The sequence below is a fragment of the Cavia porcellus genome, unplaced genomic scaffold (assembly GCF_034190915.1).
Source record: "Cavia porcellus strain 051 isolate PalLab524CR breed Dunkin Hartley unplaced genomic scaffold, mCavPor4.1 scaffold_40, whole genome shotgun sequence".
NCBI classification, from domain to species: Eukaryota; Metazoa; Chordata; class Mammalia; order Rodentia; family Caviidae; genus Cavia; species Cavia porcellus.
This window is the reverse complement of record NW_026947523.1, coordinates 6527771-6545155: the sequence shown is the minus strand read 5'-3', so window position 1 is coordinate 6545155 and position 17385 is coordinate 6527771. Positions and strand designations below refer to the sequence as shown.

At 47.0% G+C, this 17385-nt stretch overlaps 1 pseudogene; it reads left to right on the top strand.

The window, feature by feature from the left end:
* The first annotated feature begins 537 nt into the window (after positions 1 to 537).
* On the top strand, positions 538 to 6276 carry LOC100720879 (cytochrome P450 2D16-like; annotated as a pseudogene).
* Positions 6277 to 17385: the final 11109 nt, after the last annotated feature.

The window sequence follows — 17385 nt, the reverse complement described above, 5'->3', positions numbered from 1 at the left end:
TGATTGCTCTCATCTGGCTCTAAAAGGATTGCTCTGAACGTCAGAGGATGTGACCCCCAGCATCAGGGCCCAATATCCTCAGGCTTAGTGGGACTTGGGTTCCTGTGTGGGATCAGGATTTCCATTCACAGTGCTAAAAAGCAAAAGGCACAAAGTGGTCCTTGTTTTGTGTGATCTTTGTGCTCCCGTCTTGACAAGCACCCTGACCTCCACATGTAGCTGGGAAGGTCGCTGCTGAGACATGTTCGGCCTGCAGCTGGCCTGAAGGCCAGTGGTCATGGTTATCGGACAGGAGGCTGTGTGAGAGGCACTGATTAACCATGGTGAGGACACTGTGAACAGCTGGGCTCCAGACCAAATTCCAGAGGCACAGTGTGTCAGATTCATAGATGGCATCAGAGCAGGACTTGGGCCAATGGCCAGTGGGAAGCCAGGGCCTAATGGGAACAGTGATGCCTTTACGGACACAAGGAACAGTCCTGCGTCCCTAGGGTGAGTTCTGGAAAAGCACCCAGGGTAGGGTGGGTGGGGTTTAGCTTGCTGGTCTGGGGACAACCTGTACCCAGAGGAGCAGAGGAGAGGGTATGGCCAGAGCACATGGCTAGTGTACTGGGTCACTCACGTGCCTGCCTCATGCCCAGGAGTTGCCCTGGCATCTTACAGACCTGCCTTCTGTGAGCAGCTGTGCTTCTCTGTGTCCACCCTGCACAACTTTGGCCTGAGTAAGAAGTCACTGGAGCAGTGAGAGCCGCCTGCCTGTGTGCTGCTTTGCCTCCCAGAATGGTGGGTGATGGACTAAGACGCACCAAGAAAGCACAAGGCAGGAGTGACAGAAAGGACGACACCATGAGGTGCATCCCTGCCCCCAGACGGCCCTGTCTCCTCACTGCCCTGCTGAGCAAAGCCATGTACATTGATAGCCTCCCTCATCAATGCACACTGCTTTGAGTACAACGACCCGGACTTCAAGAGGATGATGGACCTGCTGGAGGACTCTTTGAAGGAGGACTCTGGCTTGGTTCCCCAGATGCAAGGCTCAGGGCAGTCTGGGCAAGAGGCAGATTTGCACAAAGGGATGATGGGAACAGGGCATCTGGGGGAGGTGATAAATATCAGGCAACAGTCATGGAGAGGTAGCCCAGGTCAGGAGTCCAGAGAGGAGACTGTATTTCTTATCCACCTTGGGAGCTACTGACGCTCCAAGATTTCCATAGTTGCATGCTCCTTCCAGCAGCACAGGCCAGCAGAGAGCATGGAGCACACAGTTCCCAGGGGACAAGGGCAGCCCGTGAGCCCTCGATGAGGAGCCTGGGACCTGAAGCTGGTGAAGCTAAGCACTGAACACAGCAAGGACCCAGACTCTCTCTGTGGCCGTCACAGGTGCTGAACGCAGTCCCCATGCTCCTGTGCATCCCTGAGGTGTCTGAGAAGGCCTTGCCTGCACAGAAAGCCTTCTTGGATCTGTTGGATTAGCTGTTGACCAAGCACAGGACAACTTGGGACCCAGCACAGCCACCTGGAGACCTGACTGAAGCTTTGCTGCATGAATTGGAGAAGGTGAGGGGCAGCTGCCAGAGATGAGGTGAGGGGCTGGGTGCTGGGATCCAGTGAGGTGAGAGCAGGAGAGGTGGGCCTTGGTATCTCAAGGGACCCAGCACCTTAGTGGGTGGATGTAGGATGAGGTCAGGTGGGCTTTCCTCCCTCTTCCCCCTAAGCCTACCCTCTCTGGCCCAGGCCAAGGGGAACCCCAAGAGCAGCTTCAATGATGAGAACCTGAGCCTGGTTGTGTCTGATGTATTCACAGCAGGGATGGTGACCAGTTCAACCACGTTGGCCTAGACCCTGATGCTCATGATCCTGCATCCAGCTGTACAGTGTGAGTCCTGCTGGAGCTGGTGGGAGAATGAGGGAGAAAGGGTAATGGCAGGGTTCCCAGGAGTAGGTGAAGGCCATCCCTAGCTCCAAGCAAAGGCTTCCTCAGGTTCTTGTAAGCATGACACCCTGCTTACCTGGACACAGCCTTTAGCACAGGTAGAAGGAGAGATTCAGGGGACATCCTCTGGGACTGACGCACCCAAAGAGACACTTGTCTCTCTAGGCCCTGTCCAACAGGAAATCCATGAAGTGATAGGCCCAGCAGTGCCCAGAGATTGCGGACCAGGCCTGCATACCCTTCACCAATGCCATGACTCACAAGGTACAGTGCTTTGCAGACATTGTTCCAATGACATTTTGTGACACTGAATTTCAGGGCTTCCTCATCCCCAGTGTAGGCCTGGGGCCCTCCTTCCCTACCATGGCCACTCCCAGGTGTGGCCAGGAAGTATTGTGCTACCTGGCCCCATACCATTGGTGCTGCCAGGCCCAGCCTGTGTGTTTGGTACTGCACCCAGTGTGCCTGCTGACCCCCCAGTGAAGTTGGAGGATGAATTAACCCAAGTAATGAGTGTTGGAGGATCCTGTGCTCATGGAGAAAAGTGGGATTCTGGGCACCCTTGGCATCCCTGTCCTGTGGCCTTGCCATGTGATCATGGATGGTCCTGAGAAGCTTCTGGGACTGATGGATAATTGAGAGGCTCCTTGTGTCTCTGTACCCCACCAGCCTGTGAGCCTCATAGAGTGTGCTTATGGATATTAAGTGTCAGGTTTCCTGTGTCCTGTACCTCAGGCCACATTCATGCCGTGTGTCTCCTGCCAGGGGATGATGCTTCTTACCAACATGTCATCAGTGCTGAAGGACGGGACTGTCTGGGAGAAGCCCTTCCACTTCCACCCTGGACATTTCCTGGACGCTGATGGCCGCTTTGTGAAACGTGAGGCCTTCATGCCATTCTCCGCAGGTGATTGTAGTGGACCAGGCTTGCCTGTCCCTTCCAGGGTGCCTTGGTTAGAGGAGCTCAAGCCTCAACGTAACTGTGCCCTGTCCACTCCCAAAGGCCCACGCATATGCCTCGGGGAGCCTCTGGCCCGCATGGAGCTCTTCCTGTTCTTCACCTGCCTGCTGCAGCGCTTCAGCTTCTCGGTGCCTGAAGGGCAGCCCCAGCCCAGTGAGCGTGGTGTGATTTCCTTCATAGTGTCTCCACCCCCCTACCAGCTGTGTGCTGTGGCTCACTAGAAGATGTGCTGTGTTCCTTCCTGTACACAAGATGGCATGTACAGTAAACCAGTCTTGTGACTGTCACCTGGTGTCTGTGTCTAGCCCTCCTCACTGAAAGCCCATGTGTGATGCTTTCACCCCCTTGTCCAAAGCCAGCCCTGATTCCCTGCCTTATCCATCCTGACCTGATCAGTACAGTCAACCAGCCAAATGTATATACTGATACTCAGCAGTTGAGAGCTCACCCGGTGTCACCCAGAGAGACCCAAAATGGGCTTCTGAGTTGGTGGCAAATCCTAGCGAGCAGTCTGAGCTCCATGGGTGATAGGTAGGGGCTAAGTGTGAAGCATTTGTCTTAGAAATAATCAGAATCTCTTGCAGGGTGCTGAATGATGTTGGTGATCCTTGAGGTCATCTTCAGGTTCAGTGAGTAGCTAGAAAATACAGTGGAAATGGTAATGTTCTTGTATGTGTTGTTATGGTTCATTACAATGACACAGTACACATGCAACTAGCAGCACTGAAAGGCACAGGGTTGGAGTCCAGGAAGATAGACACAAGGTTCAGCTGCGCTGTCTGAGCAGTCATCCAGATGGTCAGTTCTCCCAGCCCAAAGAGGCAGATACAGTCCAGCCTCAGTGCCCAGGGATTTTCTGTAGGTGCATTCCATTGGCACAGTGCACCGACCTGGCTGGCCTCAGGATCTCAGTTTCTCTCCACTCTGGGTCATATTCCGGCAGTCCAGGGGCCCGCCTAGGCCAGCCTGCTGGCATAAATGGTGAGGTTTTGCCTACAGGGTCATCTCATCAGGAGTTCTGGGCAAAAACCTTAGGGAGGTTTCCCTACTGCCCACCAAGAGTCACCTGTTTACTTTGGCACGTGCAGGGTCTAATGCAGGTGCTTCCCATGATGACTAAGGCACAGTCCTGTCCTGGGCTCTGAAACAAAATGCTCAGTCACATGAACATCCATACTATTTTATATCCTTGTGGAATGACACCTCCCTAGCCTTTAGCATCTTCATCCCATTTTTTTTCCTCCTACTGATGGTCAAGCTTAAACCCTTCATATCGTCAAAGCCTTATCTTACCCATTTCCAGGTGTTCTTTTCAGTGCTGTTCAAATACTATGATGTACACAAAGCAGACTGACCATCTGCGGCTGTCTTGCGCAGGCAGAACTGAAGCCCTCAGCTGCTTAGACAACAGCTTGCTTTCCTTTCTGTCCTATATGCTGGCAGCCACATTTCGGTTTTCTGTTTCTGTGAGTTTGACCACTACGGGAAGTCATCACAGTGTAAGCGTACACTGTTTGTCTTTCTGATTGGCTTATTTCACGTGAGCAACCTTGCTCAGGTTTCCTTCACAGCGTAGCAGATACAGTCCATCTTTCCTTTTCAGGCAGAGTAGTTTTCCATTTGTGAAGTGTAGTCCTCCGCTGTGCAGTTTCTCCTAACTTGGTTTAATTAAGAGAGAGAAACTACAGACTGGAAATCTGTCATGAACAGTTCAGAAGTCTACCATTTGTGAATGTTAAATTGGAAGCCACTTGATGCAGCCACTTAATTTCGTAGCCCTTTCCTCCGTGTTGTTCGCCAAGCACGCGTATATCCGTGTGCGGCGTGTGTTTTCCCTGTTGGCTGGGGACCTGTCACTTGCTTGGTTGTCTGAGCAGCTGTTGCCATGTCACAGTGCTGGGTTGAAGTCAGAGAGTCAGGAGCAGCCTAAGGCCATCTCACAGCGCTTTTCCTCAGCTCCCCTCATGGTGTCACGGGGCGCTGATCAGCTGACAGCGTGCACCAAGGAGAAGTGTGTGCAATGAGTAAGTGTCCAGCTACTCAAGCGGCCATTGTTGCCTGAATTGGGATATTTGAAGCCGTGAGAGACCCGTCAGGACCCCTCACCCAATAGTGATATCAGGGGACAACTTACCTCTAGGAACTAACTGTCCCAGCAAGACACAAACACAGCCACCCTCATCAGAAGTCACAGGGCTCAGTGCAGCTCCATGAAACAACACATTCCTGCTATCTGACAGCCTCTAAAGTCCATGGCCAGCACTCTCTCCCAAATCATCACAGCCTGACCTATCTGCTCCTGAAATGTGGAAATTATATAAAATTTCACCACCTTGATTGCTTATTCAGAGGAGTGGCTGAGCCATGGAAAGCACAGTCAGCGCAGGAATCTTTCTTAACTGCCCTTGTCCATTGCATCCACCTGTCCAGCTCAATGGTGGCCCTGACAAACTGCAGCCTGCAGTGACCATCAGCCCCATGGCACCAGAAGGAGCATGAGACGTGGTGTAGGGATGGCTGAACTGGTTCAGGCTGGGGGCAGGTGACTTCCAGGTTCACTGATTCCTGTCAGTGGATTTCCAGGGCAGGCCCTTCTCCCAATGGGTGAGTGTAAATAGTGTCCTCTGTAGCAAAGGTCGATGCTGACTGGTGTAAACAACTTACATAACCAAGGCCTTTACTGGCACATGGCCATGGAGGTCAATCTGATATAAACGGAGACTAAGTGGCCAAGGACTGCTGGGCATATACAGTGGTGAGGGCTGCAGGAATGGCTAACCAGGTGGACTCTGGCTGAGCAGCTGAATAAAAGATGTTTCACACAGTCTACGGCTCTGCAGCTCTTCTTCAGGCTGCTCCAACCTCAAGGGACCTCCGTGGTCTACACTGGTGAAAGACAGGGTTTCCTTGTTCTATTCTGGTGGCACTGGGTACTATGTATTGAATGTAGGGCCTTAGCAGTGTCCTGCATCTACAACCCTGTTTTATTTCTTATAGCTCACTGAGGGTCACTTTGTGAGATGTGAGGCCTTCATGCCATTCTCTGCAGGTGATTGTAGTGAACCAGGGTTGCTGCCCCTTCCAGGCCTTGCTGGGAAGGGGCCCAGGCTTCAGTCTGTCTGATCTTTGCCCCACCCACAGGTCCGTGCACATGCCTCAGGAAGCCCCTGGCCTGCATGGAGCTCTTTCTCTTCTTTACCTCCCTGCTGCAGCCCTTTAGCTTCTCTCCCTGAAGGGCAGTCCCAGCCAAGTGACCATGGTGTACCTTCTTTGCTAGTGTCTCCATCCCCCTACCAGCTCCGCACTGTGCCCTGCTAGAGGATGATATATACCCCACTAGATGGGAGACTTAATGTACATTAAACCAGTCTTGTGACTGTCACTTGGTGTCTGTGTCTTTATTCAAATGCCATGTGTGATACTATTATTCATATGTGTAAAGGCAGCCCTGATTTCCTGCCTTATCTGACCTGATCATTGCAGTCAACCCATGACAAATGCATGTTCTGATGCTTAGCAGGTGATATCTCACCGCATGTCACCCATGGATACCCACAACTGAACCTGAGTTCTTGGCATAGCCTAGGTTGCAGTCTAAGCTCTATGCATGTCAGGTAGTCACCGAGTGTGAAGGGGTTCCTTGCAGGGTGCTGGATGATGCTGGTGATGCCCAGGCTCATCTTCAGATTTAGTGAGTAAGTAGAAATTACAGTAGAAATGGCAATGTCCTTTTTTTCATTGTTATGGTTCAGTACAGTGACACAGTACACATGCAAATCAGCAGCACTGAGAGGCACAGGGTTGGGGAGACACACAAGGTTCAGCTGCGTTGTCTGAGGAAAATTACCCAGGTGATTAGTTCTCCCAGCCACAGAGGTGACTGACATAATGAGCACTCCTTGCCAGGGGAGATGCAGTCCAACCTTGGTGTCCAAGGATTTTCGAGAGATGCACTCCATTGACACAGTGCACAGCCATGGATGACCTCAGGGACTCGGTTTCTTTCCACTCTGAGTTATAGTGAGGGAGTTCAGGACCCAACTAAGGCCAGGCTGCTGGCACAAATGGTGAGCATCTCCAAACTGATCCTAATTGGAAAAATAATCCAAGTCCTTAGCGAAGGTTTCCCTTGTGCTGAACAGGAGTCAGACATTTGCTTTGGCATGTGCAGGATGCAGTAGTGACCTGCCATGGTGACTGAGGCACAGGTCTGCCTCTGAGCTCTTACAGCAAAATAGATGATCAGAGCCCTATGAGTATCCATCCTATTTCATTTTATTGTGGCATCTTCCTCTACCACAATTTTTTTTCATCATGCTCTGTGGTAAACTCAAAGCATTTCATAGAATCAGCAGACACAGTGAGCTACACTTTCACAATGTATTATAATGTGCTGAATGATGAGCCTGTCTGGGAGAAGCCCTTGCACTTCCACCCTGGACATTTTCTGGATGCTGAGGGCCACTTTGTGAAATGTGAGGCCTTCATGCCATACTCCGCAGGTGATTGTAGTGGACCAGACTTGCTGTCCCTTCCGCCTCACTTGGGTTAATTCTTCCTCCAATACATTGTGCAATGTGTTATAATGTCCTAAAAGCACATTGACCATCCTAGGTGCTTTTCATGAGGTAACACTGAAGCCCTAACCCGGTAGACAATAGTCTGCATTCCGTCCTCCCCTACCCTCTGGCAGTCACCATCCTATTTTCCCTTTCTCTCAATTGAACCTATATGGGAAGTCATCAAAGTCATGCACTACTTATCTTTTCTGAGTGGCTTATTTCACTTGAGGTAAGGTACTTGGGTTTCCTTCATGTTGTGGCAGGTGGCACCTCTTTCCTTTTATGGCAGAGTAACTTTCTATTGTGCGAATTAGTAGTATTTCCGCCCAATCGCGGGTGAACCTCCTAACTCGGTTCAATTAAGGGTGGGAAAGCATAGTCTGAAAATCTTTCATGAAAATCTCAGAAATGCACAATTTGTGAATTTCTTTTGATTTTATTTATTTATTTTTGGTACCAGGTATTGAACTCATGAACTTGCCCCTGACAGGCAGGTGCTGTGCTATCGAGCTATATCCCTGGTCCAGTTTGTGAATTTTATATTTTGAGTCACATGAGGCTGAGGAGCCCCATGCATCTCATAACTCTTTCCTCCATCTCGTTCACTAGGAACATGAATACCTGTCCAGCATTTATTACTGTGTTGCCTCTGGACCTGTCACTTGCTTGGCTGTCTGGCCAGCTGTTGCCGTGTCACAGTGCTGGCTTGAAGTTAGAGAGTCAGGAGCAGCCTAAGGCCATCTCACGGGGCTTCCCCTCACTTTGCCTCATTTCATCTTCGTAGTGTGGATTGGCACACAGCACACACCAAGGAGAAGTGTGTGCAGCACAGTAAGCTGCATTGATAGACACCGGTTTTGGCATAGCGTTATTGCTTACCCTGGGCCCGATTGATATATTACCCTTCATCCTTTGTACATTGTATCTATATAAATATTGTGGTACATTTCATTTGACTACTGACCTCACCACCTTAGCACTGTAACCTCTGTTTAGAGATCCTATTTCTTTCTGCTTCTGTGTGGGGTGTGGCTGAAGCTGGACACTGGTGACATGTGGTGATGAAACATGGCGGGCCCAAGAACAAGAATGCCAGAGGCAAGCTGCTCTAGTGTAGAGAACACTCAGCCCCGAGGAAATCCAAGCAGCCAGCTTCTAGGCAAAAGTGCTACAGTGATTTGGAATTTCCTTCATCCTATCCAGAGAGAAGGCTCCACCAGACCTGAGCTTTTGTCTCTTTTCTTTATTTTCCCATCTTCTCCCCATCTCCCCCACTTGCAGGAACATCTAGAGCTGTGGCTGGATGCTACAAATGGCGCCTGCATGTGGAATGGGGTGAGAGGAAATAGTGGGTGCGGGGACACTCCTCCCTGTTGCACACAAAGGTAGAAGTGGACTGACAGCATCAGTGGTCATCCCAGGATTGTACTGATATTGACATCATCAGGTGTGAAACTTGAGGCAAATAATTGGGTTCACTAGGGCCCCAAAAATAAGAAAAATGGGTTTGTGGGAAACTAAAAAGAAAGGGGTTCATTGACTTACCAGGTGTTAAGCATGAGGTAAACAGAATTTTAAGAATCACAAATGTAAATGGGTCTGTTTGTTGTATGTTCGATTCCTATAGTTACCTGCCTTTAGTGGATTTTGATTAGAAGCGGTCTTACAATCACCAAGGATGTGGCTTGGAGCATTATTTTAAAATCAATTCCTAAGAAGAAAACAAATGGCAAAACAGCCACTACCCAGATAAGCTTAACTGAGCCTCAAGAGACAATCTCTGCCTTCCTGATTCACAGAAATTTTGTTGAACCAGAGGCTGAGCTTTGCACCCTTCATAAAATAGCATCCTCCTTTGTAAGAGACAATTTGAGTGATTCCTTTTGAATGCAGAGCAATTGCTGCAACATTGATTATGTCACAGCTTATTTCCATGTACTGATACGTTAAAAACAGACTTTCCTTGCTAGCCCAGGTACTGGTATGTGTTCTCTAAAGCCATCAGAAAGTCTCCTGTTTCCTTGCATAGTGTTCTCTGTAAAAGATGAGCACAGAAGTGGGATGATAGAGCCACTCAGCTCCAGGATGCCAGCTGGGTAGGAGCCTCAAAGCAAGAAGTCCCCAGGGCACAGAAGTTTACATCTCAGAAACTGAAGCAACAGCCTCCTAAAACCATTCCAATGTTCTCAGTTGAAATATGCAGATTGTTGTTTCTCCATGTCATTCTCCCTGAATTTTGCAAAGGTGCTTTTCACCCTACCTAGTGAGGCAGCTAAAGTTACCCACATAGTTCCTGCCATCCTCACTGATTGAGTGGAAACTTTGTACTCATTCTAGAGCAGCACAGAATATTAAAAGAGAGGAGGCAACTAGATAAGAAAAGAGTTTAATGGGGTTTCACGGAAGGAGTCACCACAGAGAAGGCTGTGGCAGCTCTCTGCAGACCAAAGTTCTGCCTGATACAGGCTCTGATGAGGGAAGGGGTCTGGGGACTGATGTGAGCTGATTTATTTTGTGAGAGTGCAAGGAGTTGGGTAAACCTTTAGGTGCCTGAGCTTTGGCAGACTTTTGGGAGGGGGAAGCTGTAGGGGCTTCTGGGAAGAAGGAGGTGTGCATTATGGGGGCACAGCTTTGAACCATGATGATTGTGCTGTCTCTCAGAAAGTGGCGTGGGGGCAGTGTCTAATATTCCCATCTCTTTGGTGTTAGGGGGTGCTATGGAGTCTCTCTGGCTGCTTCCTGAGAGAGAGAGTGTTCCTGGGGCCTAGGGTAGAACAGAATGAGATTGAGGATCCTTTCAGTCTGAGTCTGTAAGGTAGAGATGTTACCCAGTAGTAGTATTTGTTTGGTAGTGAATGCCTGTATTCTGGCTTGGATAAACCAAGAGAGGAGCCTGAAGGCACAGGGGACAAAAAGCAAAAAATTATTTTAGTTAAACTCATAGTGGGCACTAAGATTGGGACCCCTGTGTCTAGGAAGCCTCACCATGATGACCAGGCGGTAGATTTTGAAAAGCGGTGTCTAGCAGGCAGTCGTGAGTTTGATCCCTGGTACGATAAAAAAGAAAAAAAAAAAAAAAAGACGAAAAAGAAAAGAAAAGCGGTGTCTGCTTCATGTATCAGTTGTCAATCTTTTTGAGTTTTGTACCTGGTCTTTACAATACCCAATTGGTTAAAAAAATAGCATTCTTCTCCCAACACAGCATAGTGTACCTCTTTCTCTTTGTGAGAATATTGAGTGTCCTTCTTTGTTGGAGAACTGCCGAGACCAGTGAGTTTATTTGATCTTGGGGTGAATTAACATTTTGGGAGGCTGATTTTATCATTCTTTTTAAGTCATGTGAGGCTGGTTTTTAATCTCTTTGTTTCCTGACCGCTGGCAGAAAATCTACTTGTCCTAGTCACAGTAGGTACTGTGGCCACTCTAAGTGTGATAGTGTGATGAGGTGGGCCTTGTAGATGTTGGTGTAGGATTTGTGAATGAGTGTGTAAAGTGACCTGTGGTGTTATCATAGCACTGTACATGATCCCTGCCATAGGGATGGGAGACATGTATAGGCCCTTTCTCCACAGGCAAAAATGATCCTGTTGAGGGACAGGTTGATTGGCATTTTTGTGACAGTAGTATGCATGTCTTGTGGGAAGTTGGGTTTTTACCTAAAGAACAATGTGAATTGTCAGGGTTGTCTACAGGCCATAGTTGTGATGGGTAAGGGGCCCCTCAATTTTACTTGGAGGTTTTTGTTGGAATAGAGATTGGTTTAGTTTTATCGGAGATGCTACTTGGGGATTTCATCGATAGGGTAGACATCCCAGCAGTTAGGGTCTGAGATACTTAAAGCATGCACAAGCTGAAAAGTGTTGTTTAAATGTTGAGGTTTGGGAGGGGCTGTGAGATGTGTGTCTCTTAAGAGTGGGGACAGTGTTAAGAGCTGCGATGTGAGGACCCATGTATTGGGGAGCGGTGTTTATGAAGAGCTATAAACGTAGGTTTAGGGACAGATGTGACATACAGTGAAAATACATGTTTGACTGCAAGGAAGTAGTGGAAATGTTTTTGGAGTTTTTATGTGAACATGTAAAACCTCTGTGTAGAATATACATGTGGTAGTGTTGTTTATATAGATGTAGTTGTCATGATCTGTCCAAAATTGAAGATTATTATATCTTATGGACTCACATCCCCAGTGGGGACAATGAAAACTGGAACGGTCAAAAATGCAAAGGCAAAATTGAGGAGCATAGGTTGCATACATAGGTTGTCCATTATGGTAACCTTTAATAGTGAACACACTCCAAGGGAAATCAAATATTAGAGGTGCTAAAGTCTAATTGGCTTGAGCAATAGTTGTGTGGGAAGGACCTGCTGCTCCTCCATGGTTATTCATGTAGAACCGGGTATTTTGGGGTGTCTGGTGTTGTAGGATAAGGTGAAGGAATAGACTGAGGTGCAGGGGGAAGCCTATCATGTTGACTAAGACAACTGAGGACTGTAAACAGTAAGATTATTAATATGAACAGAGTGATAACCATAAGCCTTTGGATAATAACATTATGGATGTCAGGGGATAGTAAAAAATGTATTTTTAAGTCTAATACAGGAAAGTGAGAGATACATGAAGGAATATGAGACACATAATGTAAGGGTTTGGCACCACCAGGTCAATTGAGGTTATACTGATAACAGCTCTGGGATCTTGGATAACATAATAGGAGCTATTGGATTGGAGCCAAGGGAGAATAAGGGTGTCACAAGGTGAGAGAGTGACTTTTAGAAACCCATTAGTTAGCAAGTGGCAGATAATAGGTCTGAGTCCCTGTTGATGTTGGGTATTGGGGGAACAGAAGGGAAGACTGAGGGGTCTTTGAGGTGAATTAGCAGCAGAGTAGTGTGGGTAGCACTAGTGGGATTGGAGGTGTCTCAGACTCTAGGGTCTATGAGGGAAGAGGGAAGGGGCTGAGTCACTGGTGTATGATGGTGGGATTGGAATATGAGAGCTGTGGGGAGAGGGAGAGAGTGTAAGAAAAATTGAGTTTTTGGAGTAGAATTTTTATCAAGAAGAGGTAAAGGACAGGTTAGGATAATAAGACTGCTATGTGTAAAGAAAAGGTTGGAATCTGCCGGGGATGGGTTTTGTCTGCAGAGGTCAGTACGTTGGCTGGTAACTCCTACAACAGAGACTGCAGACCAGCAACATCACCCTTAATACTCAGGAAGAACATTATGGGTGGCTTACATGTCAGCAAGGAAAGAGAAGGTTTTACCTGAGATGTCCATTGAGACTCAGGGCTCTGAGAGAGGTGAGATTGTGGACCTGAGCCCCATCAATCCTCTTTAGTGATGATGCGGAGCAGATGAGCTGGTGATGTGTCCCAGGTGGCACTGTCCCATCATGTGAGGGCAGGGAAGGTGATGACTTACCCACTCTCTGGTGGGCAGGCAGTCACCCTTCCAGTGGCCTTCTTGGTTGCAGATGGGACCAGTTCCTAGTCATGGCTGTGGGTCATGAGGGGATCGTGTCCAGTGTTATTTTCTACTGCACTTGAAGCATGGTGGGGCATTGGGCTCTGGTTTTTAGATGTGTTTTCTTCCAGTCTGTATTTTTTCTCAAGCCCGAGGTGCTGCTCACTGCAGCTGCAGATGCTGTGGCAATAACTTGGCCTGATACTTTTGGCTTGGAATGCAAGCTTTCTATGGTCATCCTGGAATGTACCCTTTTTAAGGTCATCCTATTTTGGTGCTTTTGTGTATTGTTGAAGTCATAGAAAGCCATATGTAAGTGGTCTCCCTGGGGGGACTAAGGACCAAGGTCAGACGGTTTAAATTTAGTCTGAATGTTTGCGGCTTGGGAAATAAAATGAGAGTTTAGGAGGACCGTAGGATAAAGCATGATGGGCAGGACACAGAGAGGAGGAGGCAGGGTTGTGTAAACAGAGGAGGAGCTCATAGTGGTGTAGTCCTGTGAGAGTGACTTTGAAATGAGGCAAGGAGGAAGCAGAAGTGGGGGGACTCCACTGTGTTATGGCGATAGAGGGGTGGAGATATTTCATGTAAGAGGTCTGAGAAACAAGAAGGCAGAGTCATGGTTGTGAGCTGATAAAGGAGGAGGGCCTGTGAAGTGAGCCAAAGAATTTGGGAGACCTTGTAGGTGTGGGTTAGGTCAGGATGTGCCCACAGCTGTGAGAACATTTGGACATAAGGTTGTTACCCCTACTTGCCGTTTAAGTAGTAAAAGTTATGTAAACCTCTTAATGTTAGCCTCTTTGGCCTGAGAGTTTTTTTTTTTTTAATTTTTATTTAAGGAGAAAAGAAAAGAAAGAAAAAAAAAACAGTGAAGGGGTACAAGTTATACAGATTTACAGAATAAAAAAATGCGCAGTAGGAAATCACTAGTTAATGGATTACATATTGCCATCTTAGAAATAATTATTCCAGTCACAAAATTAAAGCTTGTAGAGTGGACATTCCAACAATGATACTACAAACAGTTCTGTTCAATGATCCAATAAAACTCTGTGATATCATTTTCTATCTTATACATTTAAATATACATGCAGTTATATAGTTTAGAGCACTTTCTTTTCCTCTCTTTTGTACAGTGACTATTACACATTTTGGGTTTCATTGCTCCCACGGTTCTTGTTGCTTTTTTGGAAGAGAGTAAAACCAAATGTGACATAACAGAGCAGAATCGGTCAAGTCAAAAGGGTGGACATAATAGATAATATAAAAACATAATACAAGGTGATCAACAATGGTTACCATAATGCCTCCCGCTATTTCTAATAGAATTGCCTATATCATTAGTTGTAATACAATTGAACAAAACCGTAAAGAATAAAACCGACAAAACCAAAACATTGGAGATATTGTAGGTCTTCAAAAGTAGATAAAAGTCAACGAGAATGGGCGTTATAATGAATCTCATTATCTTCTCAGCTGATGCCTAAACTTTCGAACCTGATACTATCCAGCAAAACAGAATAGAGGAACCTCAGTCAAAAACAAGATGGTGAGAATAACACAGGGCTTCAAATCGAGATAATAGAAAGTCAAAGTGGGTTACTATATTATATCCTGCTATATTTTTCCCTTTAATTAAATGGATAAAAATAAAAAAGTAAATAATGGAGTGGAGATTGAGAAAAAAGAGGGCATAACAGCGAAACAGGGCAGATCAAAACATAACCATTTAAGCAGAATAGTGTTTCACCACCAGATAATCCTGACCCAAAAGCAGTTACCATATTGACTCCCTCCCTGAAGTCCTTGAGTACAACTTCATATACTGTAGCATTAAGTATATCAAAACAATGTAAACCCATTTAAGAGAATGACAGCATTACAGAGTATTTAGAATCGACTAACAGAAAATGAACAATGGTCTCTGTATAATCTCCTTGTCTTTAAAAGGTTTTTGCTTATACTATCGTACATAACAAAATCCAATAAGATACAACCTGTTTAGACCGTTGGAGACAGAAGAACAAAAGCTAGATGAGACTTCAAAACAAGATGGTACTACATCAGCATTACCTATTAAGATGTCATTTTCTCCAAAAAAAGCTGTTCCTATCATCCAATCTTCTCTGTCTCATTTCTGTTGAGCTCTTTTTCTGTCAGTAGCTGTCAGTTTGTCTTCTTCATTTTGTTCTCTGCTCCATTCGTTGTGGCTTCTCCGCCCCTATTTCTGGGTTCTTTGTATTTTTCTTTTTTTAGAATATCCTGCAATACTTTCTGTAGGGTTGAATTGGTGGTTGCAAATTCCCCCAGTTCCTCTTTATCCTGGAAGCACCACGTTTTTCCATCAATTTCCAGGGACAGTTGTGCAGGATATCTCAATCTTGGCTGTAGATTATTATCTTTCAAAGCTTGAATTATTTCTCCCCATGCTCTTCGTGATTTGATGGTTTGTGAAGAGAAATCTGCTGTAATTCTGATGGGTCTCCCCTTGTAAGTGATCTGTTTCTTGTCTCTTACAGCTTTTAATATTCTGTTCTTGTATTGAATTTCTGGAATTTTTATTATTATATGCCTGGGTGTTTCTCTGTTAGGGTTGTAGGTAGCTGGGGTCCTGTATGCCTCATACATTTGAGTATCTTTACCTTTTGCTAAATTAGGAAAATTCTCCTGGATTATTTCTGTGAGTAGCTTTTGTAGTTCACTTGTTTGTGTCCCTACTTCTTCTTTTATGTTCTTAATCCTTAAGTTATGGCTCCTCTTATCATCTTCTTGTCTTTGTATTATTGCTGTGTGTTTCTTTGTTATTTTTAAGAAGTTTTTCATTTCATTCTCCCATGTTTCAAGTCTGCCATCCAATTCAGATAGTCTGTCTTTAGTTTCTTTCAAGCTGTTATGCCAGTCTTGGGTAGACTTCTTAATTTCTTGATAGTCTCTTTGCACCTGCTTCACATACTCAATGCTTTCTCTGTTTTCTCCATCAAGCAATTCTCCCCTCTTTTTCTGTTCTTCCATTCCACCATCTGCTTTTTCCTGGGTGGTGCTTAGCATTTCTCTAACTATTCTGCATACTTCTAGCTTCAGGTCATTGATAACTTCATTCCTGAATTGGTCTATGAGGCTCTCTAAATGGCGCTTAATGTATATTGGTGCAGTGTCCTCTATTGCCTGATTCTCAGGATTGGGGGTCGAGGAGCCTTTTTTTTTGCTTCCCTTCCCCATATTTTCTGTTCCTTATAAAATGTAATCTTACACAGGAGGCCCGGCTTCCCTGCCTGTCAGCCACAGCTTGATCAAATTGCGCTGGCTAGTTGTTCCCGCTCACCGCTGTGCCCCAGGGAGTTGCGGAGGAGGCAGCCTACGCGGGAGTCGGTGGCTCCTCCGGGCCACCGTCAGGCTCTGGGATCTGGGTTAGGCCAGCCTAGGGAGTCCGCGAGCAGTGTCCCTCCGGCCAGGCACCTTTCACCAATCCCGTCCGAGAGGGAAACGTGCGGCTGCAGTGCCACCGCGCCCTGCTCTTACAGGACTGCCCGCGCCCAGAAAAACCTCCGCTGGAGTCAAACTGCGGTAGGGAGTCAGTTCCTCGCTCACCTCGCCACCAGTCAGCCTTCCTCCCTGACCGTCGCGTCTCCGACTCCGTTTGCAAACTCCCGTTCCCAGAGCTCGGTGGGCGCGTCTCTCCTTGCCGAGCCGCTATGAAGGCGCCGGCCGCTGGGCGGGGTGGGAAATCCAAACCGCGGTTTCCAATGGCGCGGAGTCGAGCCTCCACACCGAGATTTTTCTGTTCCTATTTTAGCGCCAGGACTGTATTCCAAGTTGGATTCTCTCAGCCCAGTTCGTTCCTGAGTCAGCAGAGCATATCTCTACTGGTTCGTATCTCCTTAGTCCGCATCATTCCTGGCCTCTGAGCCGAGCCTTTAGAGAGCGTTCAGTAGTTGCTGTTGTCTGTCCGCCATGTTCTCCAGAAGCCCCGAGAGTTTGTTTTAGCCCAAGTGTATCGAAGTGCATCCCAGTCCGGTAATGACTGATTGTTACCCATGTTTTTGAATTAGAAAAGTGAGCCATGGGTTGGAAGTGTCACGAATCAGTGGAGAATCATCCTCCTCCAGTGAGGCACAACCAGGATTCCTGAAGGGAGTAGAGTAGTCCCAACAATGAATTCACAAGTCATGACCAGAGAAGACAAAGGGGAAATCCTGAAGGATGTAGAGGTCCAGAAGGAGTAGAGTGGGAGGGATGTTCTGATGTGGTCACGATTTAAGGACAGGCACCCCAAAAGTAGAGTAGAGGGGAGGCTCACCTAGGACCTGACAAGACTGAAGCCAGTGTTGGATGTTGGCTAGGAATGGCAAGGGTGAGTAGTTCCTAGTTCCAAAAAGAGGGGAGGGGGAAACAGAGAGAGAGAGAAGAAGGAGCAGAGAGGAAAGATCCATAGGCCAGGAGGTACTGGGACTGGGGGACAGACTCCC